This window comes from Chiloscyllium punctatum, chromosome 6, assembly GCF_047496795.1.
Source record: "Chiloscyllium punctatum isolate Juve2018m chromosome 6, sChiPun1.3, whole genome shotgun sequence".
In the NCBI taxonomy this organism is placed as follows: Eukaryota; Metazoa; Chordata; class Chondrichthyes; order Orectolobiformes; family Hemiscylliidae; genus Chiloscyllium; species Chiloscyllium punctatum.
The window spans coordinates 133,239,466-133,260,588 of NC_092744.1; positions in this window are offsets into that span (position 1 = coordinate 133,239,466).

Consider the following 21,123-nt stretch of genomic DNA (forward strand, 5'->3'; position numbering starts at 1 on the left):
GCCACATCATTTATGATCTTCTTAAGCATCATTGTGACATTTTCTCTAGATTTCCCGTTATCCTAGTGGAGTAGAGAAGGACAATGACCATTCAACAATGCTCTATATTTCCCCCAGAGAGCTGAGACTGCCCTCTAACCTGGGTGGGAACCTTACAACAGGCTGGTAAAGCATTGCTGCTGCTGTACAGGATCTTAGTGAGTTCACATCTGGAGTAGTGTGTACAGATTTGGTCTCTTCAATGAAGAAAGGATGTTGTTACATTGGAAGCAGCTCAGAGATGGTCCCCTCACCTGATTCCTGCAATGAAGGTGCTAGCTAATATCGAAAGGATGATCAGGTTGATCCAATAGCCATTGGAGTTTACAAAAATGAAAGAAGATCTTATTTCAACATAGATGACAGGAAAGAGTCAACAACTGAAGGGAATTACACAGATAATGCAGGAATCCATTCCATTCTCCAGCCTGTTGCACACGAACAACAGAAGGATATTCAGGCCTTTGACACTGTTACACCAGAATAGGACGAGGCTGCTCAGCCCCTGAAGCCGAATGTATATTTCCAGGAGGACAGGAGGAGGCCAATCAGCCCATTGAATCTATAACACTGGCCCCAGAGCACCTGTATCCTATTACACAGCAACAGGATCAGTCCATTCAGCCATCTCAAGTCCGTAACATAGGAACTGAAAACGGTCACACAGTGACTGGAGATTTGTTACACTGGGATAACAGGAGGCCATTCAGACCCACTGAGTCTGTTGCAAGAGAATTGGATAAGGATAAAAAAAATCTGAGACTTATTTCATGAGAAAGGAGGAGGTAATTCAGACACGTGTCTGTTGTGTGGGAACAAGAGAAGACCAATCGCTCCCTTCGTCCCATCTCTGGGATACATGAGGAGACCGTTCAGCATCTCCACCGATTATGGAGACATATGAGAAGACCCATCAGCCCCTCAAAATGTTACACAGCAACGGGAAGATTCCATAATTCCCCCCCTCTAACGCATCAACAGGAGGTGGTCATTCTGGCCTTTGAGATGACAACATGGGAACACCAGAAAGACTTCATCCCATCGATTTTGTACCCCAGCAGGATGATGAATCCAGTCAGCCACACATACCGCTTATACAGCAATTGGAGCACATCTCTTAAAACCCTTTTGCCCATTAAACAGGAATTCAAAGAAAACGTAAAGGTTTTAGAAAGGGAAGAACTTATAATAACTGAATACATTAGGGAGTAAAATGTAACAATAAAGTATTGTAATTTAAGGCAAGTTATTAGAATCCATTGTTGTGGACATTTGCAAACATAAACCACAATTCATCAGAATCAATATGGTTTTCCAAAAGATAAATCATGATTGAAGTGTTTTCTTGAGTTATTTAAAGATGTGAAAAACAAGGTGGATAGTAGGAATCCTGGAGATGGAATATATCTGGTCTTCGTGAAGGATTCAGATACGTCCCTTCTCCAAAGAGTAAGTGGTAAGATCAGACAGCATCAGTTAAGGAGTAATTTATTGGCTTGGATGGAGGATTGGTTAACCAACAAAATGCAGTCAGATGAATAAACTGTGTCATTTTCTATTGGAAAATGCAATTTGTTGGATGCCATAGATTTCAGTTCTCATGCTTCAACCATTTGTGATCGACATTATTACTCGGTTGACGGGATAGAAAATACTATAGGGAGGAGAAAGTGAGGACTGCAGATGCTGCAGATCAGAGCTGACAATGTATTTCCTAGAGCTGACAATGTGTTGCTGGAAAAGCGCAGCAGGTCAGACAGCATCCAAAGAACAGGAGGGCTGATGCCCGAAACGTCGATTCTCCTGTTCCTCGGATACTGCCTGACGTGCTGCGCATTTCCAGCAACACATTGTCAGCTCTAGGAAATACTATAGCCACATTTTCAGATGACACGAACATTGGTGGGAAATTACCTCGGAATGATTATGCAAGAGATTTAAAAACTATATGAACAGGTTGGGTGAATGGGCCAACATTTGGCAATGAAAATTAAAGTGGATAAATATGGGGTTATTCAAGTTGGCCAGTCTAATAAAACGGCAAATTATTATCTAAATGGAGAGAAACTTCAAAGTTCTTAAGTGCAGAGGGATCTGGGTGCCTGCTTGCATATCACAGAAAACCTGCTTGCGGGTAATTGAAGTAATGAGGAATACAAGTATAACTTCAGCGTTTATTTGTAAAAGGATGGAGTAGCAAGGTTGCTGTAACTATGCAAGGCATTAGTGAGGCTGTAACTGGAGTACAGTTTGGGTGTCCTGCAGAATGAGGTATTTCCATTGGAGGCAATTCAGAAGAGCTTCATCAGATTGATTCCATATTTGAAGTGTTTGTCTTATGAAGAGAAATTGAGCCGTTTAGGCCTGTACTGTCGAGTTTATAAGAATGAAAGGAGAGGTCATTGAGGTCTGTAAAATGCTAAAGGTAATTGAAAGTGTAGCTGTGGAGTGGATATTTTTTCATGTGGCGCAATCTACAATAAGAGACTACAGTTTGAGGATTGAGAGATTGCAGGGATGTGGAACAGAGGCCGCGATGACATCAGCCATGATTGTATTCCATGGCGGAGCAGGTTCGAGGGGTTGGATTCCTGACTGATTCTCCTTGTTCATATTCAGCTTTACGACTGTGTTACACAGTAATGGGGGAGGATTCAGTATCAAACAGGAAGCAGGCACTCTGGATAAATCAGTCTAAATCATTTGACAGAACATCACCAGTGGAGCCACACAGTGACCAATGCTGGGTCCTCCACTATTTACAATCTATATCAATGATCAGTAGGATGGAACAGATATAGAGATACTGAGTTTGGTCATGTTGCTGTGATAAGCAAGAGATTAAATTATCAAGAGATGGTAGAGGGTCTACAGATTGATAGAGAGAGGTAAAGGCAATGGATAATAATTTGGCAACTGCAATATAACATGATATAATCTGTCATTTCATTTACAGGAATAATGGAAGGCAGTATGTTACTGAAATGGATTAATGATGCTGTGTACTGGGGGGTACATACCCATTCAGACATGGGAGGTTTTGTTCCATCCCTGATCGTCAGCTCCCAGACACTCCAACTGACCCTATTGCTCTCCATACACATGGAATGTTTTGAAGTGTTTGGTTGGTGATGGGTGGTGCTGTTATCAAACGTGTATCAAGGGGATTGTCTTTATCCCAGATACATTCATTCCTTTCTACATGGAGATCTGAAGACGATGGGAATGGCTGCCTGCTTGTGAATGAAGAGGCTGTGGCTGCAGTGAGGACAGGGGTATTCACCAACATGCTGTACTGTGATGGGCACGCTGCAAGATTAATACAGAGAGTGCTCCTTCAATTCCTCTACCTCTACCCATTGACACGGCTACTCCGCAGATGCCATGTACACCATCGGGAATCCCACTATACTGGATACACCCGGCAGCTCCCTGCTGAGGGAGAAACAATGTATTTACCTCATCCACCATATATATCCTCCATCACTGAATGGTTACATTGATGGCAACATACTGGGAGATGATGGATATGTCACCCAGTCCTGTTTGAAAAGTTCCAGAACATAGAAGCTGAATGAAACTTGACCCAAACAGCCCCTGGCAGCACCATCCTCCCTCTGGGGTGAAGCTGCAGGACGTGTTAAAGGAGGTGACACTGCTCTGTGACCAGCTCCTTGTTCAATCAGTGTCCCCTCACACTCTGCTCCTGGGTTAAGTGGAGCTTGGGAAGCTGTTCCTGGAAAACCCGGGGTGGACACAGCAGATCCCTTTTCCCACACACACTCACTGCGTTGTTTCAAAGCTTCCCCTCTCTGCAGCCTCTGCTCCATTTGTTGTTCATGTTGCAGACCCAGATGTTGTAACTACAGTCCCCAGGCTTCATCCAAAGTTGGGTCACCAAATCCTAAGGTCTCCCTGAATGTCTGAGGCAGCTCACAGCACAACCTCCAGCAAACCATCCCCAGCTGCTGCACTAACTTTTTAATAACAGGAGTCAGTTAGAAACGCCTCGTCTAGAAGTGTTGTGGACCAGACCAGATTCCCGCAAAATATTTTAAGAAGGCCACTTAGACCCAAACCTTCCGTTATTTTGAATATTGATGTGAAGTGTGCTTTGCAGATATGTTGTGAATGGTCAAACCACTCGACATTAAGCAAAATATAATCTGTTAAAATGCTTTAATTAAAATACAATCAAAGAAAAGAACGTTTTGAGATAGCTTATATGTTGGAACACTTACACAAACAATAGATACTGTACCTTCTTGGTTTACACCGCTTGACACAAAGATATATTCAAATACAGATCCTTACAGAAGTTTTCTGATCCAGGAGAAATCAACATCAACAGAGATCTCAGAGAGAAAGGCAGAGAGGGATCATGTATTGACACTTCCAACCCTTCTGGGACCCGAACAGCTTCTGAATGCTGCAGCTAAAAACAAAACGAGGAAACCTGGTCTGGGAGAGCTGGCCACTGCCCTTCTATTGTTACCACCGTTTGAATAAAACCTAAAGGCTTTCTCAGTTATTTACTTAAACTGTTTTCAGACAGCAGTTCCTCACCTCTGCCTTTAAAACCTCTCGTCAAAAAAACCCAAGAGAAAGTAACCTTTTTACAGTGATAGTATCCTCACAATTCCATCTTTAATAAAATAATCCATCAATATACAAAGGTGGATTCATTTTAGACGTCCTAATCTTCCTCTATTAGTAGACTGCAATGCATATATATTGCATTAACTCTGAGCATACAAAAGTTCACAACTCGATTCGATTTCAGTCATTTTACTCCTGCCACAGAATGCCTTTTATCTTTCTTCGTCCAAGTCCCCACAATATGTCAAAACTTACTTTTTCTCGCCCTGTCAACTTAATAATTTCAAATTGAATGGCAGCAATAATAAACTCAATAAAGTTTTCTCCCTAATCTTCTCCACAAACTTTAAGGGGTCACGATCGGTGATAAAGATTTGTCTCATGTATGTTATTCGCAATTTAAATGCTGAAATGTTGTAACGCTAACACCAAGCTCAAGGCCTCCTTCCTCATTGTGGAATAAATCTGTTGATGTTTCTACTGGACACTCCAACCACACGTTACATAATGGAGCACTTCTCATCTCTCCAATAGTCCCTCTGAATGGCATAGCTCCTCATGTCTCAGCATAAAAGAGTTACATCCTTCTGTACCTCTTAATGCTGTAACCGCTTCGCCTGCTACTCCTGGCCTATGCCAGTAAACCTTACTCTCACAGGGATATATTTGAAGAAGATCTCACACATTTCTTCTCAATCCCTCACAGAAACCAAACTTTGATTTCCGAACTCAATCGTCATCAGCCATTTCAGCTTCTAATCTTGCCATTGTTACTCTCTGCCCTTCCACACGAGTTCTCCCGACTGCAGGAAGTGAATTGTTGAACTTCTCCAAAATTAGAGTCTCTCTCAGAGTGTCATAGGTTTGCTCTGTTTTTAATACCCTTCCCTACCTTTCAAAATTACTTTGTTTGATTCTTTCAAACACAACGTGCGTTTTACCAAGGATGCTATTTTAGATTCCTGAAACACTTTCTGTCGGTTTTTGGCACAAGACAATATGCACTTCAGATGGCTTTCTTCACCTCCTCCGATAGGGATGCAAATACCTATCAGCTTTGTTTGGATAAATTAAATCCACATGTTCTATGGCCACTGCACTTTTTTAGCCACTTTCTGAAATGAAATTAAAAAGGCTCCCCCATCATTGTCATCAAATGTAGATAATGCTTGGATGTATTTAAACAGATCCTGATCATGCCTTTGGTTACCATAGGGTTGCTCAACCTCACTATCCTCTAATGAAAATCCGTACAAAATGAAGAGGAATTTAGAATAACGTAACTATTGGAAACCTTAACCGAATAATGGATACAGTACGTTCTACAAATGAACTGTTCAATCTATTAACATCACCAAAACACACCCCTTGGTAAAAAGGAACATTCAGACATGCATTTTTGCATACAGTTCTCCACTCCAGGAGGAAACACATCAAGTGAGGCTTTGGAGAGAGTAGCATCTAGGGATAATTTACTAAAACTTCCAACCCCTCTGGAACCCCAAGCACCCGGTGATTGTTACAGCTACAAGAAAAAACAAACTAGAAAGCCTGGTCTGTGCGAGCTGGCCATTGTTACTACTATTTATTAAAAACCCAAAACGCCCCGTAAGTTATTTACTTCAGCTGTTTTCAGTCGGCAGTTTGGCCTTTAAGACCTCTTACTAAAAAAAATGAGAAACTAACATTTTATTTAAAAAAGTGACAGCATTGTCAGGCAATTCAGATGCCTGGCCCTTCAATCATTGGGCTTCCTCGTGTTACTTATCGCAAGGTCACCTGAGAGGGACAGCCACAGATACAGACCAAGTTACAAGGATGTATCTCATAACTTCTGAAACACCCCTGTCCATGGACCATCACATGGGACATACCAGGAAGTGAACAACAGCTTGATACACACCATTTCAGTATTTCTGAGCTACACAATGCCAGCACTCGATACACTAGGGAGCCAAAACCCAAGGCCAGGGAAAGATACAAAGGGACAGAGAGATTCACTTTAAAGACAGAAACAGTCAGTTAATTAACTGAAAAGATGTTGTGGAAATATGTGGAAAAAGACAGGGCAGTGGGACTAACTGGAGAAGTGAGATCTTCGTGAGTAAAATGACAAGAATGAGAACATTGAATAAAGGCATTGTCAGATCAGCTGGAATGGTTTGTAACATCAAATTCTGAATCTGCTTCACAGAACACCACAAACAACATAAACTGGGACAAGATGACAGCCCAGCATGGAGAGCTGTGCAGACCATGCTAGTGTGTTGCTCAGTAAACTGCACTATCTGCCCAGAATAGAGAGTATTTCAAACTTTACTATCATATGCTAACTATCCTCGCACAGATTATTGCCGACAATGGGAAGGTTTGCTGTGTGTGTATGTGTGTGTGTGTGTGTGTGTGTGTGTGTGTGTGTGTGTGTGCGTGCGTGCGTGCGTGTGTGTGTGTGTGTGTGTGTGTGTGTGTGTGTGTGTGTGTGGTTGAATGCGAAACTCATTGTTTGAGAAGGAACGCACATGGAGGAAACTATTTTAAATACGAACAACTGGCAGGCTGTTTGTTAATCAACAGACAGAATGAGGGAAGTTTCATGTATAGATGATATAAAGTGTTTGAGAATGTTAAAATAAAGTCATTGCCAAACACAACAGCAATATACATCGGCGTGCACATGAATGACAGATGGATGGGAGTTTGGTGTGAGGTCGAATCAGATTTGTTTCGGTAGGTCTGAAGCCGGGACCATCAGCAGCAGATTATTGGCTTCATTAAGCCTGAACTTCATAGCTCAAGGTTCAAACAGCAGAAGGAATAAACCAGTGAGATACATTCTGGAGTAGTGAATATTTCAAGTTCGAAATGTTCAAGGTATGGTGTCAAGAATCAGCTCATTGTCAAAGAGATATCCCACAGGTGTGACTTGTCTGCTTCAGCTGCAGATATTGGCCAGGGATGGGATGGAAACAGTGGAAGGAAGTGGAGTTTGTAACCAGAACAGTAGACGGTGACTTCCATGCTCTTAACTGCAAAGGCAATGATACGGTGCATTATGATTCTCCCCTGAAACTGAATAGTTCAACATAGATACCCGTGAGTAACACTGCCAGAGCAGAGAGCGAGACAGTAATTGAACACCTTCATTAATGTAGTTAGTAGTGGTCTGTAGAGTGAATGTCTGGATTGAGAGATTCAACAGGAACAATAATAGTGGCAAGATGTGTAGACTATATGAAATAACAATAATACAGTCATAACTGATTTATAGAAAACAACATCTGGACAGTGACACTCACCAGGAACACCAACGATAGCCAGGAAGGAATAATAAAAATATTGAATAATGAGAAGAGCGTAATAGATCTGCGATGATAATGACAACCAATAAAATGCAGAAAGATACCAAACATAATCGGATAAGCTCCTGTATATTGTTGGAATATTCCTGTCTAATGTTCTCACATTCTGATCCACTGTTTGAATATTTCAGTCTAATGTTCTCAAATTCTGATCCATTGTTGGTATATTCCAGTCTAATGTTCCCAGATTCTGATCCATTGTTGGAACATTCCAGTCTAATGTTCTCAGATTCTGATCTCTCCTCCCCCTCTCTCTGGATCTGCTGTTCCCTGTCAGTGCTGTCGGTAATGCTCCCGCTCATGTTATGGAATTACACATTGAAAGACGCCCATTTATCATTAAAAGATGGAAACTCTCCACTGGGATAATTAGAATCCATGGAGATTGGCATTAATCGCACTTACTGAACAAATAGGCTCAGTTAACCTGTTCAACACATCACTTTTCATTTACTGGTTTTGGATGGGATGGATGAGGGTTGCTGAGGGATGGATCATAAATCTTTAAATCTTTTTATTAACTTGTATATAGAGTATTAACAGGACACTGCAGGAGTCTATATATGTTCCACTCTGTTTATGAAAGGAGGTAGTTATAAAATAACAGTTCGGCTGCATAAACGAAAATCGGGTGGGCAAGTTTCTCGATACCTGAACACAAAGTACGGTACTTATTGACCAGTGTGCGGCCACTCCTGGTTTTAATGCCCTGTTATCAAATCCATTCATAACCTTGAGACAGAGCATTGAGACTGCTGCTCAGGAACAGGCCGAAGCAATTCTGTCCCTATGGGCCTCTTATGGAGGGATACGAGAAGGCCATTCAGCCCATATTAGCCTGTTGCTACTTGAAAAGGTGGAAAGCTGGAATATTGGCACATTTTGCCGAAAGAATAATTCAAAACGAAGAGATGCATCGCTGCAGCTGTATGAAGTGTTACTGAGAGGATACCTGGAGTAAATAATGTTGTTGGTGTTTCTGTAACTGAGAAGGAATAGACCTCCATCAGATCCAGTTTACCGGCTGCTCATAATCCACGGGTTCTTGTCTCATTTAATGACTCAGATTTGTTACACAGGTACAGGAGGAGGTCATGAAGCATCTTGAGTCTATTTCAGAGGGAGAGGAGGAGGTCATTCAGCCTCTCCAGTCTATTACAGTTGGACAGGAGGAGCCTATTCAGCCTCTCGAGCCTGTTATAGAGGGGCAGGAAGTGTTTATTTAACATTCAAGTCTGTAACACATAAATACTAGTTTTAAATTAGTTGTGGAATAGGAAAGACCTGATGTCAACATTAAAGTTCTAACTTTGAACAAGGCCAATTTTGGAAGTGTTCGGCGAGCCCTGTGAAAGGCTGATTGGAATACCCTATTCACAGGTAAGGGATGGTTGGAAAATGCAAGGCCGTCAAAACTTGGTTTCAGAGAGTCCAGAGCCAACGTGTTCCTATTAGTGAGAGGGGTAAGGCTGGTGGGTGCAGGGAGTGCTGGATGGCTAGATATATTGATGTTATGGTCAAGGTAAGGAAGGAGGCAAATGTCAGGTAGACAGAGATGAGATTAAGTGAATCCCGAGAGGAGTATAAGGGCAGTAAGTGTATAGTCAATGGGGAACTCAGGCCAGAAAAATGTGGACATGAGATGGCTTTTGAAATAGCGTTACCGAGGCATTGAAGCACCTCTACACATCCTTTAATTGCAAAATATTAACTAGGGAGAGAATAGGGCACCTTAAAGATCAGTAAGGCTACATATGTGTGGAACCATAGGAGGTGGAAGGGATACTAAACAAGTATTTTTCCTAGTATTTAATGTAGAAGAGGTTACAAGAGCGGGAGAATGAAGAAATACATTGTGATATTTTGAAAAGTATCTATATTACAAGGAGATGTTTGACATTTTAAAACACATAAAGGTAAACAAATCCCTGGGACCTGATCAGTTGTATCCCAAAATATTATGGGAAGCTAGGAAAGAAATTGCTCAGCCTTTTGCGGATATATCTGTAACATTGATTTCCACAGGTGAGGTGGCAAAAGACTGGAGGGTTGCTAACAGAGTGTCATTATTTCAGAAACTAAAGAAAACCCAGATAACTATAGATTGGTGAGCCTGACATCAATGGTGACTAAATTGTTGGAGGGGATTTTGAGGGAAACGATGTGTATGCATTTGGAAAGACAAGGACAGAAGAGGGCTTTGTACATTGGAGATCACATCACACTGACTCGGTGGAATGTTTTGAGGAAGTGAAGATGGTGTTTGAGAAGGCAGGACAGTGGATGCTGTCTTCGTGGAATTCAGTAAGAAAACCAAAATGTTCGACATGGTAGACTGGTTAGCAAGGTTAGGCTGCCTGGGATCCAGGGAGAACTTCACATTTAGGTCCAAACTTTTCTTGAATATCGGAAACAGGGTGTGACAGTTGGCATACAGGTAGGATCCTGTCGAAAGTTGCCAATCAAGGAGAACTCCCTAGAAATTATAGAATCCCTACAGTTAGGAAACAGGATTGTCGGCCCATCAAGGGCACACCGACCCTCTAATCAGTATCCCACTGGACAAACCCCTACCCTATCACTCTCAGCCTGCATTTCCCATGACTCATGCACCTCGCCCTCACAGCCAAGGGTACGATGCACAATTTAGGATGGCCAACCTACCCTGATCTTTATATCGTTATACTGTCAGAGGGAAACATAGCATCCGGAGGAAACTCACACAGACACGGGGAGAATGTACAAACTCCACACAGCGAGTCATTCAAGGATGGAATTAAACCCCGATCGCTGCCCTGTGAGGCACCTTGTGGTGCAGGTTCTCCGTTCCTTGAAAGTGCCGTCACAGGTAGACAGCGCAATGAAGAAGGCACTTGGTGACCTTCCCTTTATTGGTCCGTGCTTTGAGTCTATGCGTTTGCATGACATGTTGCATCTGTACAGGACATTGGTTTGGCCACCTTTGTAATATTGCCTTTAATTCTGGTCAACCTGCTGTCGGAAATATGTTGTCAAACGTGAAAGGGTGCAGAAGAGATTTAAAAGAATGTTGCAGTTGTTGGAGGGTTGGCGTTACAGGGAGAGTTTGAATAGGCTGGGAATATTTTCAAGTGTTGAGGCTGAGGGTGGACCTTAAAGAAGTTTATAAAATCAGGGTGGGCATAGAAAGAGTAAACAGTCAATGTACGTTCCCAGGATAGACAATTCCAAATATAGAATATAAAGGCTTAAGGTGAGAGGAGGAAGATTTAAAAACGGACGTGAGGGAAAACATTTTCACACAGAGTCTGCTGTGTGTATGGATTGAACAGCCAAAAGAGGTGGTGGAGGCAGGTACAGTTACACCATTTAAAAGGCATTTGGATGGATACATGCATGGGAAGTGTTTAGAGAGAGATGGGGCAAGTGCTGGCAAGGGAGACGAGATTAATTTAGGATATTTGGTTGGTATAGATGACCAGACCGAAGGATCCTTTTCCTTGCTATACATCTCTGAGAGTCTATTGACTCTTGAGTGTTTAACACGGGAACAGGAGGAGACGATTCAGCTTCTGAATTCTGTCAGTCAGCTGGTTTGCTCAATTACTGAGAGTCAAATACAAAAATATATCATTCAGATTTTGATGGTGTTTTACAGAAACAGGAGAAAGGCTTTTAGTCAAGAAAAGCTGTAAAGAATGTGAAGAGACCATTCAGTCCCTCACCTCCATTCCACAGGAGCAGCAGGTGAACACAGAGCTATTGGAGCCTGTTATTCTGTAGCAGGAGGAGGACACCTATTTTCACAAAACTTCGATTAGGCGGCAGTCACTCAACTGCTCGTGACTGGGACACAGGAACAGGAGGGAGTCACTCAGCTGCTGAAGACTGGGACACAGGAACAAGAGACAGTCACTCAGCTGCTGAAGATTGGGACACAGGAACAGGAGGGCGTCACTCAGCTGCTGAAGACTGGGACACAGGAACAGGAGGGCGTCACTCAGCTGCTGAAGACTGGGACACAGGAACAGGAGACAGTCACTCAACAGCTCGTGACTGGGACACAGGAACAGGAGAGAGTTACTCAGCTGCTGAAGACTGGGACACAGGAACAGGAGGGAGTCATTCAACTGCTCGAGACTGGGACAGAGGAACAGGAGGCGGTCATTCCACTGCTCCAAACTGGGACACAGGGAAATCTAGAGGCTAGTGAGGCCGAAGATCCTGTTACACAGGAACAGGAGGAGGGGACTCAGTCCCCACCAGTATGGGACACTGGGAGAGAAGGGGAGTTTGCTTGGAACAAAAACAAATATATGAATAAGTTGCATTCGTGGTCCACACAATCCTGCCCCAACATTCACTAAGACCACGGCTGATCTGATTGTGATTCCCTCATTCCATTTTACAGAGATTCCCCTCTCTGCAGCCTCTGCTCCATTTGTTGGTCATGTTGCAGACTCAGATGCTGCAACAACAGTCACCATGACTCATCCAGAGGTTCGGGTCTAATCGGATGAGTCTGGATTTGAAGGGTCCAATCACAAGGATGACAGCATAAAATAAAGGTATAGCCAAATGTTTAGTTCTCTCACATTCGCAATCCAACTCACATAACCAGCCCGTACATGATACTTTAAGGATGGAGCACTGTGTAGATATGGTTAGCGTACTGCAGAATACAACCCAGCAATGTCCAGAATGGAACTCTGTGCAGCCCACACCAATGTTGGATCTATAATCCTGGGCGAAATTTCCAGCGTGGGGAGCTGTGCAGACCACACTGATTCATTCTTACATAAACACAGATTGTTGCATTGTTTGGTAACACTGTGTTAGATCACTGCCCAGTGTGGGGAAACTTGCAGCCAATGTTGGAAGTGACAGGATATGCAGCTCCCATTCAATTACAGCTCCATATCTCCACTGTACCTTGACAAGGCGTGCCATGGATGTGAAAATCACTGCGATGTAGAGATGTAAATGGAAACAGTTTAAATACCAATAGTTCTGATTAAGGCGAGTATCACACCAGTATTTAAAGTTGAAACACCTGAGATAATATCCAATGAGTGTTTCGTGAATGGTGCAAAGTAGTTAGAGGGGGATGGTAATGTTACAGTGGTTGCACTATAATCAACAATGTGAATTAGAGGAACAAATATGCAGGGGGACTGAGGAGACTTGCAGGAACAGTAGGGTTGTTATAATAGGTGATTTCAACTTTCCTAACATACACTGGGACTTCCAGATGGTTAAGAACTTCGATGGAACGTAATTTGGTAAGTGTGTTCAGCGAAGTTTCCACAATCAACATATAGAGTATCGTACTCGGGAAGGGACAAACTGGACCTACTGTTGGGAAATAGGGCAGGATAGGTGAAGGAGTTAAAGTGGGGGAGAATTTTGGGAAAAGTGTTTAGAGTTGTATTAATTTTAAAAAGTTATGGGAGGGACAACATTGATCCACAGTTTCAAGTTCTAAATTGGGGCAAGGCGTATGTTGTTGGAGTTAGACAGGGGATTGCAGGGGATGATTGGAGTTGTTAGGTTCCAGGTAAAAGGATCCCGGGCAAGTGGGAGGGCTTTAAAAGTGAGATAGCTCGAGTTCAAGGTTTCCATTTTCCTGTGAGGGTGAAGGTTATGTGAGACTGGAAGAGAGAACTCTGGATGTCAAGAGATATTGAGGCTTTGACCAGAAAAAAAGAGGCGTGGCTCATGTTCAGGCAGCTCATACCAAGGGAATCCCTGGAGGTATACAGGGGATAGAGGAGTTTACTGAAGAAGGAAATCAGCAAGGCCATAAGGGGGTATGAGGTAGTCTTGGCTGAGAAGATTAGAGTGAATCCAAATTCAGTAAAGTAAAGATAAAGAGCAACTAGAGAGAGAATAAGATGCTTTAAAGTCCAAAACCGGCATGCATGCATAAAACCTCAAGAGATGGGTGAAGTCCTCAATTTCCCCTCTGTGTTTATCATGAAGAAAGACATGAAGATCTGTGACCTTTAGTAGGTTAGTTGTCATATCTTGGGACTGTCCATATCACTGTAGAGTTGCTGTTGGACATATTAGAACGCACAAAGTCAGACAAATCTCTTGGTCCTGACCAGATATATCTGAGAGTACTGTAAGAGGCGAGAGAAAAAGCTTAGGGACCAAGATCCCGGAAGACTGGGCGGTAGCAAATGTTGTGCCCTTATTCAAGAAGGGCTGCAAAGAGAAGCCTGGGAAATATAGACCAGTAAGCTTCACACCTGTTTTCGGTAAACCACTTGAGAAGGCTCTGAGAGATCAGATGTGCATGCATTTGGAAAGACAGTGTTTGACCTGGAGCAGTTAGCGTGGCTTTGTGCGTGGCGGATCATGCCTTACAAATTTTGTTAGAGATTTTTGAGAAAGTGACCAGGAAGGTTGATGAGATCAGGGTTGTAGACATATTCTATATGGATTTCAGTAAGGCCTTTGATAGGGTTCCACATAGTAGGCCGCTCTAGAAGGTTAGATCGCATGGAATCCAAGGTGAACTGACAAATTAGACTGAGCTGCCATTGGAAGTGGTTCAAGTGGGCACACTAACAATATTGAAAAGGCAATTGGACAAATACAGATAGGAAAAGATTAGATGGATACAGAGCAAAGGCAGGGAAATGGCAGATTGGGAGATAAGGGGAAATTACACCATGGCTTGTTGACGGAGCACGGTGGACGTATTGGATGGGTGAGTACAAGAGGGAACATTCCCATCCCAGAGGGTGCCACACCACCAGACCCACCGAGCATGGTCTGGGCTCACTACCGAGTTCAGTGCAGTATTTGAGGTTTGAAGAAATGTCCAGCAACACAGGACAAGCATCTTCCCCGCTCTGTCAGGATAAAGGTCACCATATTCTTTCTGCTCCCTCACAATCACTGTATATCTGTGATTGCAACTGCTCCCGAACAAGGATCATGGTCCCCCACTCTCACTACTGCATGCAACACCTTCTCTCTCTCTCTCTCTCTCCTTTGCAATACCTCCCACACAGTCATAGAATATTCTGGTGAATGCCGATTATAGAATGTTCCAGATAATGTTCCAAATATTTCCCAGTTTCATGAAAATGGTAGTGTCCCAGTGCGTAACACATAAGAGTTCACTTGACTCACGTTAATGATATTAAACCAAAAACAACTTCTAAACACGTCTTGTTATAAATACAATTTCGAGCAGAGAACATTTTTACCCTCAGGCGTTATCTTGACCGTTATCTGAACTGTACCACTTTCCTTATTATAAATGTTTCTCTTACCCTTTGTCTGTGACTGTTTCTGTCTGTAACACTTACACAGTCTCTCACTCAGTTGGCTGGACGGCTGGTTTGTGATGTCGAGGGAGGCCAACAGCACAGGTTCAGTTCCTCACACTGACAGAGATTACCATGAAGGGGACACTCTCTCAGCCTCACCCCATAACCCGAGATGTGGTGATCCTCAGGATAAACCACCATGAGTGGGCTCTCTAATGAGAGTTTTTTGGGACTGTATTCTATCAATGTTAGCATTTTAATTTTTAAAAATATTTAAAAAGAGATTTTTAATATTATAATAAACCAATAACAACACAACTCAAATATCTGAAAAAAAATGCATCCAATTGCATGTACATACAAAACAAGTTAAAACGCTACACAGACAGAAGAAAAAGCAAAACTAAACAATAAATAATGAATAAATAATACAGCTCAGCATAACAATACGACTGCTCTCGTTCATCAAGAGCATTAACTGATACACATTTTTATGTTCATAGCTCTTCCTCTCTGGGGGTGGGGGAGTTCAGACATCCAACACAACAGAATATTTTTCATAGCACAGAAAGTACAGATTGTAAGGATATATATTTTTTTCCCATATTCATCTGTGGAAAGTAACTTGGGCAGGCCCAGGAAAACAGAAACCAAGTCCATCTCCAATTCAGTCCCCTGGACCCACTCTATCACATCTGACACAGTGCTCCAATATAGATGAAGTCTGCAGCAGAACCACGAACAATGAGTAAGAGTGCCTGTAGTCATTCTGCATTTAGGACATGCTGAAGATAATCCCACTTTGAATTTTGAGGGACAATTTAGGGTCAGATAGAACCTACGAAGAATTTTCAACTGCATGGAATGGGTCCTATTACAGATCAAAATCCTTTGAGCATTTTCACAAATATCCTCCCATTTCTCCGAAGTGTTCTGAACCCCAATTCTCTCTCGCAGACATCACAAAGCTGCACAGTCTCGTCTGACGGGACACTCTCCAACTAATGATAAAGGGTACTGACAGAGAGTGTATTCTAAGCAATAAGCATCCTCTTCCCTTTATCAGATCTGGAAGAGTGTGGTAAAAGTGTGTTTTTTTTAAAATCAAATCTCTGATTGGGAAAAAAATACAGAAGAGGTCTCTACTCGGTAGTCCATACGTACGAGTTATTTGATCAAATGACATCATTGTTTCTCCATCAAGTAACACGTGGTGGCTCAGTGGTGAGCATTGCTGCCTCACAGCACCAGGGTCTCGGCTTTGGTTCCGGCCTTGGGTGACTGGCTGTGCGGAGTTAACATTCTCGCCGTGTCTGTGTGGGTTTCCTCCCACAGTACAAAGTGCATGTTAGATGAATTGGTCATTGATAAATCACCCATAGTGTTCAGGGATGTGTAGGTTTGGGCATTAGTCAGGGTAAATATAGGACGGTAGGGGATTGGGTCTGGGTGGGTTAGTCTTCAGAAGGTCGAAGTGGACTTGCTGGGCCCAAGGGCTTGAATCCACATTGTAGGGATTCTACTAATTCTAAATCACTCAAGCAAGGTACACCCCTTGCTCCCCACAGTTTAAATCTGGAATCCATTATCCCCGGATGACAATACAGTGTACCAATTACAGGGGTAAGAAACATGGTTTTGGCTGTATTGCCGTCGATCTGACGCATTGTCATTCATGCTTTAACAATATTGATAATTATTGGGTTATGACAATACTTCATAAATGTTGTCAATTTAGCTAAGAAAAACAGACTAATAAAGGTTCACTTTATCTGATAGGGTTCAATATCTCACAGTATTGACACCGAGTCCTCAGCAGCCCAGGCACTAACATAGGATAAAAAAGAGCTTAATTGATTGCTTTTATCTGGGCGATCTACTCCCCACAATCTGGGGGTAGTTGCAATTTGGTTAGCTTGATAAAGAGTTGCTTATGCTGCCAAATAAAAGAGCTAAACCAGCCATCATATCTCCTCAATTTCAACCAATGCCCTCTAGGTTTGGACGCCCAACCTGGGGAAAAACCTGACTACTCACCCTATCCATAACCATTTTTTCCCAGATTGGGCGTCCAAACCTAGAGGGCATTGGTTGAAATTGAGAGGGGAAAGCCTTTGACGAGCCCACGAGCACCATTTAACGCAGAGGGTGGTGTGCATGTGGAATGAGCTGCCAGAGGAAGTGGTGGAGGCTGGTACAAATACAGCATGTAAAAGGCATCTGGATGCTGACAGACCTGGCCGAGCTTATCCAGCAACTTCTGTATTTGTTGCAAAATGCATTCATTTTACCACAATATTTTGAATACATTAAACATTTTATTTTTTAATGATGCAGCAACATATAAACATATCTTCCAATCGACCGAGACCATTTTCTGCTAAGGATATGGCTCTGTGTATGACAGCAGCAATGATGCACCTACATGGAGCAGGGAATGTGATGGAGACATAGTTTGGACAATGTACAAGGAGACATTACATGTTTGAGAGAGGATGACATTACTCTGTGATTCAGCTCAGCGAGAGAGAAAATGTAATTTGCCTGAGAAGGAACGGCCGATTACACTCTCTCTCCTTCATTGTTCCTCATGACAGCAATGTGTGCGAGCTAAAACAAAAAATCTACAGTCATCGTTAACATTCTTATTTTTATCGAATCCCTACAGTGTACAAACAGGCTCTTCAGCACAAAACGTCCATAGCAACCTTCCCAGGCTCGCTTCCTTACATTTACCCTGAACGATGCACCTAACCTAGAAACCCCTGAACACTTCGGACAAATTATCATGGCCAATCCACCTAACCACACAGCTTTGGACTGTGGAAGGAAACTGGAGAAACCGTCAGAAGGGGAGAATGTGCAACCTCGACACAAATAGTCACCCAAGTCTGGAATTGAATGCAAGGCCCTGGTGTTGTGAGGCAGCGGTGCTAACCACTGAGCCACGGTGATACCCTTGGGCGATCCCAGGCCAGAATTCATTGAATCTCTTCACTGCCTAATGCAAAGGGAATTCAGCCAAATCCAACTGTTCCAGGATGAAGTCTCATTGTTAGCAGCTTGTGTGATTAGAATTCCTTCAGAAGCAGTATAACATTTGAACAATCTCTCAATTTTTCCTTTTGTCATGAGTTACAATAATATATGGACAAAGCTCGTTCAACTTGAAATTGCAGAGATTTTGTTTATCTGCGTGTGTGTGTGTGTCAGTGTTTTTAGAAAGGAAAGTATCGATTCTTTATTTGCAATATTCAAACAGTTTGCCATTCATCTTTCCATCATAGTTTGAGTAACATTGCTCTGGATCATAAAGGTGCTATTTGAGCAGATTTTATAAACTAGCCTGACTTGTTGCTAAAACTGACATTGACCCAGTCTGAGACCGACATCATCGGCCATATCACCAACCTGGTTACATTTGACATGTGTTGTGATCAGTGGAGCATTAGGAATGGAAAAGGAAGCAGTGACCCCAAAAGTCGGGGAACTATAGACTGGTGAGCCTGATGTCAGTGGTGGGTAAGTTGTTGGAGGGGATTCTGAGGGATAGGATTTACATACATGTTTATGCCGAAACTTCGATTCTCATGCTCCTTGGATGCTGCCTGACCTGCTGTGTTTTTCCACCACTGGATTGATGAAGGCAGTTTGGTCGACATTGTCTATATGGACCTCAGTAAGGTGTTCACAACATTCCGATTGGTAGGCAGATGAGTAAGGTTCGATCACACGAGATACAGAGGAAGCTAGTCACATTTGGCTTGAAGGGTTAACTGTGAATACAGCCGCCATACCTCACCCAGAGATGGATCACAAAATCCTCTGGCCTCCCTGACTGCAACATTCCATAACAGACATTCATGAAAATAACACCCACTAACTTTCCAAGAACAGAATGCGAGAACATCAGACACAGGAACGGGTCATTCACTCCCCAAACCTACCTTGCCCTTCACTAAGATTATGATTGATCTGCTCACTGTCTCAAATCCTCTTTCATACCCAATTCAACATAGCCCTCAACTCTCTGACAGATCAATATCCATCTACCTCCTCTTCAAATACTTTCAGTCATTTTGCTCCCCACCACTCTTGAGAAGAGAAATCCTGACATTCAATCCCACCTGTTTGAAGAAAACACTTGCTGCTCCTATATCATGGTTTATTGATATGAACAAAAGAGGTTGAGACAAGGGTTCAGGTAAAAATGACTGGCCCCGATATCAAGGCAGTGGTTGACGTCTGTTGACATCAAGGAGCTTAACAAAACTGGACTTAATTGGAATCAGAGTAAACTCTCCAGTGTTTGGGGTCAAACATGGCACAAAGGAAGATGGTCATCATCTCAGTCCTGGGTCACCTCTGTGTGAGATCCTCAGGGTAGCTTCCTCTTGACAAACATCTTCAGCTCTTTCATCAATGTCTCCCGCCCCCACCCCCACCCCTACCCCCACCCTCACCCTCCCCACCATAAGATCAGAAGTGGGGATGGTCACTGAAGATTCCACAATGTTCAGAACATTTTGTACCCCTGTCAGCTCCTGAACTAGTCTGTGTCCACGTGCAGCAAGACCCAGACTCCATTGAGACTTGTACTGTTAAATGGTCCGTAACATTCATGTAACAGCACTGCCTGACACTGCACATTGCCCCAGTAAAACAAGAGTTCATTCAGCTCCTCACGCTGGTTTTACAGGAATATGAGGAAGCCATTCAGCCCATTGACACTATTGGAGAAGAATAGGGACAGCCCATTCAGTGCCTCCAGCCTATTACTCAGGAAGAGAAGGAGTCTAGTGTGATGGGCCACACCAGAGCGCCTGGAAAATATTTGAAGGCGGTAACCTAGACTCTAATTTTATTTTTATTTTGAAGTGACTGTTCCAGATGCAATGGACTGGTCAAACTACTTGGTGTGAAGAAAAACACTATTTATTGAAACACGAAAGATAAAATGAAAGCAAAGAAAGAGGAATTTAGAATAACATAATTCTATTAGACAAGTTAATAGAATAACAAATCTAGGAACTATTACTAATGCACTGTTCCAATATATGAAAATCCCATAAACACAGCCCCTGGCAGAAAGGAAAATTCAGACACAGATTGTCACAAACATTTCTCTAATCCAGGAAGTAAAAACAGCACCAAAAGAAAATTCAGAGAGTAGCAGACAGGAGATAGTCACTGAAGCTTCCAACTCTGTGGAGACCCCAACACTTTCTGATGCTACTTGGAAACCAAAACCCAGAGATCGTAACCTGTGAGAGCTGGCCACACCCATTTAGGCTGCATTAAAATTAACCCAAAGCCTCCCTAGCTGTTTACTCAGTGTCCTTAACTAACCAGTTTGGGAACGATCATTCAATCTCTCTCTGAAAAGGAACCAGGACAAAATAACCTCTCAAAGCCTGCAGCATCATCACGCTTGTCAGTACATCGAGCTGTCAAACAGGAACCGGGTAACCCAATCAGGCCCTTGGTCCCGTCCAATTGGAAGAGGAAGAAGCCATTCAGACCTTTGAGTCTCTTACACAGGAACAGGAGGAGGCCATTCAGCCCCTGGAGTCTCTTACACGGGAACAGGAGGAGGCCATTCGGCCCCTAAAGCCACTTCCACAGCAACACGATGAGGCTATTCAGCTCCTTCAGTCTCTTACACAGGAACAGAAGGAGGTCATGAAGCCCCTAAAGTCAGTTATACAGGAACAGGAGGAGTCCATTCAGCCCCTTGAGTCATTTACACAGGAACAGTACGAGGCCATTCCTCCCTCAACGCACTTGCAAAGGGACAGATGAGGTAATTGATGCTGATTCCTGGAATGGCTTCTGCCCAAAATGTGGATTCTTCTGCTGCT